Source organism: Cynocephalus volans, chromosome 6 (genome assembly GCF_027409185.1).
Source record: "Cynocephalus volans isolate mCynVol1 chromosome 6, mCynVol1.pri, whole genome shotgun sequence".
Lineage (NCBI taxonomy): Eukaryota > Metazoa > Chordata > Mammalia > Dermoptera > Cynocephalidae > Cynocephalus > Cynocephalus volans.
This window is the reverse complement of record NC_084465.1, coordinates 42,745,560-42,757,020: the sequence shown is the minus strand read 5'-3', so window position 1 is coordinate 42,757,020 and position 11,461 is coordinate 42,745,560.

Below are 11,461 nucleotides of genomic sequence, written 5' to 3'. Positions count from 1 at the left end.
GTTTTTCAAACCTTTTAATGGGCCTTTTTGCTGCTGATTGTTTCAGACTGTTGATCACTCCGTTCACGAAACTCTTCACACCCTTGGCCTCTGGACCGGCACTCGCCTGGTTCTTCTTCCATTCTCCTAGGACTTCTGTTTGGTTTCCTTCCAGGGCCCCTTTTGCTCTGCCTGCCTCTTAGACGTTGCCATTCCCCAGGGCTTTGCCCACTGCTCTTCTGTCTCTCTGCACTGTTTCTGGGTTAGTTCATTTTACAGTTTCAAATGCCATTTATATATAAATGATTTCCACGTCTATTTCTTTAATCCAGATATTTCTATGGTGCTTCAGATATGGAACTAATCACCTGTTCACTCTTTGGACTCAACAGGTCCAATACAAAATGAACCACTTTCCCCACTAAACTTACTCCTCTTCCTGTATCCCCCTGCCTCAGTTGGGGATACCACCACCTGCCCAAGCCAGAAACCTGGGGGTCACCTTAAACTTCTTCCTTTTTCTTACCTACCACATCTAATCAGTCATCAAGGACTTCTGATTTACCTTATAAAACATTTCTTAATCTATCCCTTCCTCTCTATCCCTACCATCTGTTCCCTACATAAGGCCATCATTGTCTTTTGTCCAAAAGATCATAACAGCCCTCCAACTGGTTTCCCAGAATCCAGGTTTGTCTCTTTCAAGTCCTCATTTCACAGGGTTATTAGAATAATCTTCCTAAAAATGTAAATGCATGCCCTCACTAGTCAAAATCTTTAATAATTCCCAAATCCTGCTTCATACATTGTTACAGCGTACTATTTCCACTGCAATGCCTTTGTTCATAGTGTCCCTTATGTTTGGGAGATTCTTTCTAATCCTTTCATTTCAACGTTTCTTTCTTCTTCAGGTATCTAGGCTTCTCAAGCATCCTCTAAAATATTTTTGGTTTTGCCTCCTCAAGGAGTTCTACCCTAATACTTTTAGGCACCAGACAGGCTTTGGTATCAGGCAAGTTGTATTAAAATCATAGCTCTGCTTCTTGATAGCTGTGTGGTCTTGGAAAGGAAACTTAGCCTTTCTCTACCTTAGTTCTCTCCTTTCTAAAAAATGATGATATCATTAACTTCATGGTGTGTTTGAAGGGAGATAACATATTTGCAAAGCACTTAGCATAGGTTTGGGCTCCTACATAGCCTTCCACTAGACTGTAACTGCCATGAGGGTAGAGACCATGTCTCTCTTCTTCGTCCTGAATTCTCAGTGCCTGCAGAGAGGAGGACTTCTGGAATAAATAAGGAAACAGTACCTATTAGAAATGTATTTATATACATGTGCATTTCCTATAATTTCCTGCTCATTAATATTATTTGGATGTGGGTCGAGCCAGTGGCGCACTCGGGAGAGTGCGGCGCTGGGAGCGCAGCGACGCTCCCGCTGCGGTTCAGATCCTATATAGGAATGGCCAGTGCACTCACTGGCTGAGTGCCGGTCACGAAAAAGACAAAAAAAAAAAAAATATATATATATATATATATATATATATATATATTATTTGGATGTAAGAAATCTATCATTCTCCTAGGCCTTCAAGGTCTGTTCCCTTATTTGCTAATGTAATGAAAATGCAGTCCCTTTGTTCATAAATTAAGACTTTCAAGATGGCAATAGCAGAACATTAAACCAAACACAGTGTCCTGTGCAACTGCACAGGCTGACACTCAGGAGACTGCCCTGGATTGGTGACTATAATTGTCAATTGACTATAATATATCTGCAGATAAGAAAGTCTGGGTGTTCCTGGCATTTTCTGCAGTGTTCAGCTCAATTCCTGACTCATGAAGTTTAGAAAAAGAAATACCCAGCCAGCAAAAGTTCTCTCCTTCATAAAATGGGGCTATGTTCCCTGTAATTTACACTGCCTTGGTTGTTTTGTTTTGCCCAAGATCCCTTAAGTCCTTGCATTATGGCTTCTCTGGGTTTAATTCCATTGTCCTCCCGCATCGTTTCTGTTAGGAATTTGTGCACTGTTTTTATGACTAAGTTTTATCCATGCATCCTTCCCTCTTTGCCTTTGTTGACTCAACCAGATTTTCTATTTTTAACTCACTTATATTATCTTAAAAAAAAATCTGTCCTTCAATGGTCATTCTAGTTTTCTTTGGATTCTTTTTCCCATTTTCATTTGTTCCTCAGCAAAGTAAAGTGCTTGACGTGGAGTGTGGTGTCCTGGGAGCCCTGGCTGTGTAGGCAGTGCCAGGCTGCCCTAAAGTTAGCAGACCTGGCTTATTCCTGGATGACTCGGCAACTCACAACACTTGTTATGGTCACAATTCTATTCACTCTTTTCTCATACTTGGCTCCTCTCACACAATATACTTAGCATTTCATTTTTCCAAGCTTTTTTATTTCCAATTATTTTAACACTCACCTGTAGTTGAATCTTTGTTTTTGTGTCTATTTCTCGATGTTCTTTGGCTCCATATCAATTTATTCTTTGGTTTTATTTTTTGTCCTAAGATAGTAGAGCCCACCTGTATTGAGTAATATCAGAGACTTACTTGGCCCAAGATTCTGCCTTTAGCACTCAAGGATATTTTCTGGGTGACTATGATGGTTTTCCATAGCTCATCTGAGTGATTAGAAATTAAAAACATTATGGATATATAGCCCATGATATTATTTAAATTCTTCTTGATAGCTGCTTGTTTAATATATTTTGTTTATGATTTTTGACTTCCTGACTTTCCCCTCTTCTCTTGCCCTTCTCTTCTTTATTGCCTTATTGAGATCCTCCATCCATAATTTCTAAAACAGGTTTTGTGCTTTTAAAACAATTGCCTGTGACAGAGTAGTCAAATAAAGCATAGGAAAATTCATTATCTATGAATAAACAGAATTGTCATCTATTTATTGTAAAAAATGCAACCTCAAAATATACTAAAAGAATGGGACCCTGCTTCACAGAATTGAGGGGAAAAAAAGACATCACTTCTCAGTTTGAATGAAGGCTGTAGACAGATGTGGATGTGAACTTATCATGCTTAGTATGTGCAGGAGATTAAAACTGCCTGTTGCTCACTTGTGCCTAGATCTTGATATTATCAACACACTGAACTCCAAAATGGAAAAAGTCCTAACAAAGAAAGTAAATCTCACAGTAAGTACTCCCTATCTAGAAATGGTAACATTGCCAAAGTCTTTGGGGCTAAAATTTTTTACAACAGTTTTTATTGATTAAGGTGTTTTAACAGCTTGTTTTCTTAAAAGCGAGTTTTTAAAGTGAACTACATATGTAGTTAATGGCTAAAAGCTAACATATTCTAAAACCTAAAATGGATTTAGAGTAAAGAGTGGAGAGTTTTTCCACTAGGTGGTAGGATTTTGCCATGGTCCTAAGTCTCAATGTTGGGAGGAGGGAAAGTAACTTAAAATTAAGAAGAGCTGAATAAAGATAGACAGTGACTGTAATAACACCATATATTGATGGAATAGATTCTTTTTTTTTGGTATAAACACAGAAAATTACTCCTAATGTATTCTTGAAGTAAGCCCAAAATAAAACAATTCAAGGATTTTCAATTTTCAGAAAAAACTAGGCATTAAAAGAATACTTTTAGACTTAGTTTGTATTTTATACCCTTTTATACCTGTTGAATTTCATGTTATGTATGTGTTTTGCATATTCAAAAAAATTAGTAAAATATTTACTGTCCTGGCTTTTTAAAGAACAGCGTGGAATCTCTGAGACCCCAGTTCTCTTTGATTATAGAATGCATTCTAGCAGGTATGTCATTCCTGCATTTGTCAGAATTATTATATTTTTATATTAGTGCTTTTGAGAAAGAAAACTCAAGGAACAGAAGAGAGGAAAATCTCAAAAGGTATCATTATTTATTGTCAAAATAGTTTCTTATTGAATTTCTAGTTTCCTTCTAAAGAAATTTTCATTTCAACACTTAATCTCCGTTGTTGACTTATTTAAATGTTGTTGTGTTGATAGTAATAACTATCTTACACATAAAATAATTATATGTGTATAAAACACACTTCTAATCTTTTACCCTAAATTATAGTCAGAAAATAAAATTAAATAATGTTCCTCATTTTTTTAGGTTTTTACTTGGCCAAGGTATTATTTACTTTTCCACCAAGTTTCTCTGAATAAAACCTTGGCTCCTTAGCTAAACTCTTCTAATTTTTCCTTATCCAGTAGATGAATCTTTCTGATCTTTCCATCATTCCCCTCTGTGACACCCTGACCCTTTTCCCTACATCTTTTGAGCACCATGAAGACCTCTGCTGAAAATCTGCTGTAGCCTCAATAGGTTCAGGTCAGGTTCTATGATTAATAATTAATTTCAGGCCTTAGGTAAAGGTTGGCCAGGCATTGCCTTTCTCTCTGAGTCCCTTTGTGGTCTAAACTCACAGTATAATTTGCTATCTAGAGCTATAGCCCTGACCTTTTAACCCTTCTGCTCTGGGTCTTTTTTCCAGTGCAGAGCTTGTCTTCCTTTCATGAGTAATTCACAGATGGAAAGCTGGTTTGTAGTGGCTGTACTTAGGCTCTTGGTAACACTGACCCGAGGGGCTTTCCTACATGTAGTTGACACATCCGATCTACTAGGTGCATGTTCTGAATGTTTTGTCCCTTTGTGGTGAAGCTTTTGGCACGTCTTCTAGTGCTGTGCTGGCATTCCCTTATTGAAGATTTGTTGGACAATTATGATTTATTGCCTATTTTGTGGCAGGAATGGTGCAGAAAGCTGAGGATATATAGCTACATAAGGCAAATGCGGTCTCTGCTTTCACAGACTTTCTATCTACTGTGGAGAGGAGATGAATGAGTTGGCAATGAGGATTCAGTGTGGAAAGTTAGATGGGAAAGGTAGATGCTGTGGGAATCCAGACAATGGGAGCCTAGTCCAGCTTGGATGGTTGGGGAAGGCGTATCAGTTACTAGTTATTTGTCGCTAGGCAACAAATTTCCCCCAAACTTAGTGTCATAATACCACCTATTTATTACGCTCACAGAAGATGTGGGTCAGGCAAAGTGGGGTCAGTTTTTCTCTGTTCCACACTGTCTGGGACCTCATCCAGGAAGACTTGAGTGGCTGGGGGTGGAGGGGTTTAACTCAATGGCTGGGGGCCAGAACCATGGGAGGTGTTTTCACTCACATATCTGGCACCTGGGCAGGGCACCTACACGTGGCCTGTCCATGTGTCCTGGGATTCCTCACAACATGACAGCCTTGGAATAGTTGGATCTCTTATGTGGGCAGCTCAGAGCTCTAAGGAGCATGTGGGTTGAGACATATTGTTGTGATCATCTTTGGAAATCTCAATATGCTACAGAATACTTCCCAGAAGAACTGAACTCTAAGCAGACCTAACAGATGTGTAGAAATTAGCTAGGCAAAGTGGAAGGAACAGGATGAGTAAAAGCCCGGAGTCAAGAGATAAAGTGCAGTGAATGCAAAGAACTGGACGAAGCTCAGAACAGCTGGGGCTCCAAGTAGGAGGAGGAGGAGGTGGTGAGTGATGAGGCTGGACAGGAAGGGGGTGATGGTGTGTGGGAGGTAGGGCAGTGTGGGGAATTATTAAAAGGCTTTAAGGAAAAGTGACAAGGTAAGATTTATTCTTTATTCTTTAAAGAAAAAAATCACTCTGGCTGCATGGTGGAGAATGGATTGGAGGGGCCAAGAGGTGAGGCAGAAAGACCAGCAGGCAGGAAGCTGAAAGCCAGAAGATCAGCTAGCAATAAGTTGTAAGCCCACTGAGAGATGGTGATGACCTCCTGAAGGAGGAGGGCTGGGAACAGAGAAGATGTTCAGAAAAAGAATCAATTGTGCTTTCTGATAATTGGATGAGGGGGAGAGGGAGGAGTCAAGGATGGTTCCCAGTTTTCTGGCCTGGGCCTGGGTAAATGAGATCACTGCTCACTGAGACGGGGTTACTGGAAAGAGCCAGGCTTATGAGAAGGGAAGCTGATGAGCTCCAATTTAATGATGTTGAGCAGATTCTGAGACCAAGAGCAAATATACAGTGTGCAGTTGACTATGGGGGTCTAAAGTTTCCGATCAAATCCATAGCTGGAGGTGACAGCTCATATATCTGGAACTGGTTAACATGAGGAAGTACAGCCTCTACTAGACAGTGCCAACCCCGCCAAGCTTTGTCTTGGTTCAGTTTCACTGTGATAGGCTTTCTCTTCCTGATCTTCTAGTATTATGGTGTTAACTTGCATATGTCTTTAAGTTTTAGGATGAATAGCAATCTTTTTTTCTTTCTTTTTTTTTGTGGCTAGCTTGTACAGGGATCTGAACCCATGAACTCGGTGTTGTAAGGCTGCACGCTAACCAACTGAGATAACTGGCCAACCCCTTCAATAGTAAATTTGAACCACATATTTCACTTGCCACTTGGTTTTGGCTAGACAAATAGCTATTTCATTAATTTGAAAACAAGTTATTAATTACCTGCTATGTCTCGGGTACTGAGGATTAAAAAAAACCTGACCAAGATATAGGCCTGCCCTCAAGTGGCTTTTAGTTTTAGTGAGGGAGATATTTTAAAAATTTCCTCTTTAGATTGCCAAGTATCAATCAGCCCCTATATGCCAGCGCAGTTGTAAGCTCTGGCGAGGGTGGGTGTGAAGTTACGGAACGATTGATGAGACCATCCTTACTTCTGACATTAATTGAGAATTTGGGGAGGTGGGGAAGTAAGACCACTTTAGGTTCAATAATTTGCTAAAAGGACTTGCAGGACTGACAGCTGTTACATTCACTGTTATGGTTTATTGCAGTGAAAGGATACAGATTCAAAGGGAAGAGATGCATGGGTTAGAGTCCAGGGGAGTTCCGAATGTAGTTTGCAGTTGTCCTCTCCAAGTGGATTCACAGACAGTGTTTGCTTCTCCTGGCAACGATATGTTTACACATGTAGGGTTACCAACCAGGGAAGCTCACCTGAGCCTTGGTGTCCAGAGTTTTTACTGGGGCTTCATCATGTAGGTATGGTTGACTGCCTGCCTGGCTGACTTTTGTCTCTAGCCCCACTTGATGTCAAACTGATACCATATGACCCAAATGCCCCACCATAGATCACATTGCTGGAGTGCCTGATGTGGCCCAAGGCCCCCAGGTGAACAAAGACACTCCTATCAGGGAGGATATTATGATGTCCTACGGATCACCACCCAAGAGTCAAGGATGAAGGGCAGATCTCTCCTTGGGTAAGGTTAATAATTTACTACACAGTGAGCTTGGGGTAGGGTTAATGAAGGAAATGGAAAAGTAACTTGGTGGTTTCAATCTGGGTGACTGAGAGAACAGAGGTGCTATTGTCAGACACAAAGCCAAGTAGACCTGAGTTGGAAGATGAGGACAGGAAGAAAGAAGGATGCTCATTAATTCTGTTTTGAGATGATGGTCCAACATCCAAGAGCATTAGCTTACCTCCAAATGGCAGTGGTGGTGGAGATGGCAAACCTGTATCAGTGGCAGAGGCTGGAAGGACAGCTGGTGTCAAACAAGGCCCTGAAAAGAGAGGGTAGGGAAATTTCTGGGGCACCGGGGACCACTGCTTACCCTGCCTGGCAAGTCTCAGATTAGGAAAACCACCTCTGAACAGCCCTCCTCCCTGATAAGGTACTTTTGGGGAACCACTCTTCAGAGATGACAAACCTGTCACTCTGTTGGTGCCAATCCATGCTGTAAGAAAGTTTTATTGACCACAACAATGTGAATTATTTTCTAATTCATAAAATCAGCAACATCATTAATGTTTATTTCTTCCAAGGTATTTTTGCACCCATCTCAATTTATAATCCCTTCCATCTCAGTGGTATCTGTCAGACAATTCTGTCTTTATCTGCAGAATACAGATCTCAGACTGGCTTCTCTCAGTAATTTCCAAATGTTCATTATCCTCTCAGACCCATAAAACTTTCTGTTCCTAATATGCCTTACTTATCTCTAGACTAATTTTGCCTTTAATTTTTCTTTGTAAAGATGCTTTGGGGAGCAGCAGAGCGAAGATGCCTCCCCTGGGTATGTGTCTGCGTCTGTGTTTCTCCTGCCAAGTGCAATGGCCCAAGATCCTTGGCCCTTGCAAATGTGTAGTCGTTGGATTGTCATTGCTTTTGCCCAGAGCCTTCCTGTTGATGGCAGCAAAACTGAAAATTAAGTAAGAGCCAAAGCCAGGGATATAAATGGGACTCTGCAAAGCCCCAGGCAGATGTTCCTGGAGCTGGGAAAACAAACACTCAGGGGCTCTCAGGGAGGCAGCAGGATAGGCCAAGGATGAGACAAGGGAACTTCTGGCCCCTTTCCCTGCTGGGACCTGCAGGACACAAGCATTGAGTCTTTTGTGCTCCTGAAAGATGGCAAACTGCTCCTGTTTACCTTCCTCACAGACATAGGCTGGCTAAGTGCCTCCCCAAGTGTGGAAAGGAGATGAGTCCCCTAAATGTCCTGTTTCTCAGAATTCCCCACCTCCATGGCAGAGTCTTAAGTGGAGGGGAGGGTCTGACAGAGAAGGGGTCACTGAAAGTCAAGCACAGCCATCTGATGGGTGATACGGAACTTTCCAGTTAATCTTGGCCAGCAGCTAGGTCCCATCCCCTCCCTGGGACTGATATCATCTCACATTACACCAGTCAGTCTCTCTCACACACTTTCTTTAGGCAACTAGACCTGCTTAACGTCCATGTGGTGCCACCAAGTGCCACCTTCTCCCCTCACTCTTCTAGAGTTACCTGAATGGAAATTTAATTAATAGGTCTCAACAGAATCAAATTGGTAACTGTGTATCTGTGTCATGAGGCCTAGAGTAGAACAGAGATGCAGCCATGTCTGGCGCGCAGAGGTAGTGATCACTCTCCCCTACCCCCGTGCATCTATTTGCCTCCATTTGTATAGCAAGGTGCCACGATAGGGTGCTTTCCCTGAGGCTTTTTGTTTGTTTTTAAGGGAAACTGACAGCTGTATTCTTAGTGAGTAGAGTCACAAGGGACCAGATCTTTAATTCAAGAGCCAGTGAAGTGGTTCCTCTTTGTGTGTTAATATAAGGCAAGCAAGCCCCTGCTCTGGGAGGAGTGACAGGACTTTTCGTCTGAATTGGACGAGCCAGCCTTTCTCTTGGTGGTTTAAAATCTGAGGAGCGGATGGACTGACTTGTATAAGAAGCCATGGGGTGGACACCTCTTCTTCCTATGAAAAATTCAGGATTATGAGTGACCCTAAGTTGCCTTAATCAAGGCCTAAAGCCTGTAACATGCCAGGGCTTGTGAGGCTCAGCAACTGCATGTGATTCAGAGGCTGCATTTGTCCTGCATCGTTCATGGGAACGGCCTTGAGCTGCCATGACACCTGGAGGAATGAAGTTGGCAGGAGGGCGGAGAGGCCATGCAGGGGCCACAGGTAGGGGTGGAGTGTGGTGGCTGCTGTCTGGGACAGCTCCCACTGATCTGTGAGCATATATGAGACAGCTTTTGGAGACTCCTCCTGAGGGGTGGTAGACAGTCTTAGTGGGGCTGAAATTCCTGCCTGATTGGGAGGATGCAGAGTCAACAAACCATGGGCTTAGGTATTAATAGGACATCATTTGTAGACAGAAACTGGGGCAGCCCGTGGCAGTCAGCAGAATGCTGAGGGTGCCCCATTGTCACCTGCGCAGCTGTGGGCTGAGCTGTTGTCTTGGCTCATCTCCTCAACATTCTGGGTTGCGCCATTGCTTTGAGAATCTCCATATACTAAGCCAGGTTCCTGGTTTCATGGTGTCTTCATCTCTCTGGGCTGCTAGAACAAAATACCAAAAGCTGGGTGACCTATAAATGATATGTATTTATTTCTCACAGCTGTGGAGGCTGGAAGTCCCAGATTAGGGTGTCAGAATGGCCGGTTTCTGGTGAGGCCCTCCTCCTGGCTTGTAGATGGTCACCTTCTCACCGTGCCTCACATGCTGGGGGGAGAGAGAGCATGCTTCCTCGTGTCTCCCGTTATCAGGGCACCAACCCCATCATGAAGACCCCATCCTTATGACCTTATCTAAACCTCATTGCCTCCCAAAGACCCCACCTTCAAATACCATCACGCTGGGGTTTAGGGCTTCAACATATGAATTTTGGGGGGACACAGTTCAGTTCATAACATATGGGTTGCTCTGAAAACCCCCTGCTCGTATCTCAGCCCTCCTAGAAAGAGAACTCTACACTTGTTCTTACGGGCAGTGCCATTTCCTAGGGAGAGTGCCCACTCCTTCTCCGAGACTTCTGTGCCTCTGAAGTCGTTTTTTATCTTCCTTGACTTGGCTCTTCCAAGCCAGTCCCCCAGTCTCCGCCTTATAGCACATACCTGTGTAGTCTTGTATCCTTTCTTGTGGGGAGCTTCTAGCCAGGAACTACGTCAAGATTATAAGAAAGAACATAATTATGCCCTATAGGTCTCCTCTTCACGTCTCAGGGATGGGGAGAGAATTTTCAGTCCTCTTCTCATTCCCCTGTTGAGGTTGTTGTGGGGAAATGAGAAATTCCAAAGAGGCAGCTGCAGCCTGCAGGGAACAGAGCCCGCCACCCCACGTCCTGGACAGCACTGCCAACCACCTTCTCTGAGGGATCAGGACTTTTTTGCTGAAAGCAATGGTGATAATAAAAATATTAAACAACCAGTAACACAGAACAGATACTGCTGTACAGGTGCAAATGGGCTAAAAGTCAGTTCTGGTTGCAAGTGGCAGGACTCCAACACCAACTGGGTTGAATAAAAAAGAGTTCCTGCAACTGGAAAGCTGGGTGGAATGGGATGGATATGGCTTTTAAGCTTGGCTGGGCTCAAATGATGTTGCTACGGCTTTGCGTGTGCCTCTGTCAGTCTCTCCCCTCCGCCTTCCCTGTGTGGGTTATCCTTCCCCTGCAGGCAGGCCCTCTCAGTGTGGCGAGGAAGAGAGTGAATGCAAGTCCCAGGGCAACGTCTTTCAGTTTAGCAACCCCAGTGGGAAAAGGCATTCCTCTTGCTCTGTGCCTGTATGTCAGCATAGGGAAGGACTCTGAGTGGGTAGGTCACGTGCCTATTTCTAGTCCAATCGCTGTGGCCTTGAGGTACTATGATTGGCCTAATCTGGGTCAGTTTTGTTACTCTGTGTGTGTGGTTTTGTGGGGTTGCATCCTGAGACTCATGGAATGGGGAAGGAACAGTTCTTCAAAAGAAACAGGGGTGCTGGCAGGCAAAACTAAGAACTATCTACCATATACCTGTTGATAAGAAGATGTTGGTAAAGAGTAGAAGATCTTCTCTCACCACAAACTTGTGCAACACTGCCCTAGATGCAACCCATATCTTGGATGCTGCTTCTAAATAGGGAAAATCTCCAAAGTCTGACGTATAGTGATTAGAGTGGTAGAAGAAGGAAGGGAACGCCTGCTTGGCGTGGTCTTCCATGTGTGAGTTCACAGATGAATTATTGGGTGCTCTGCCTGTG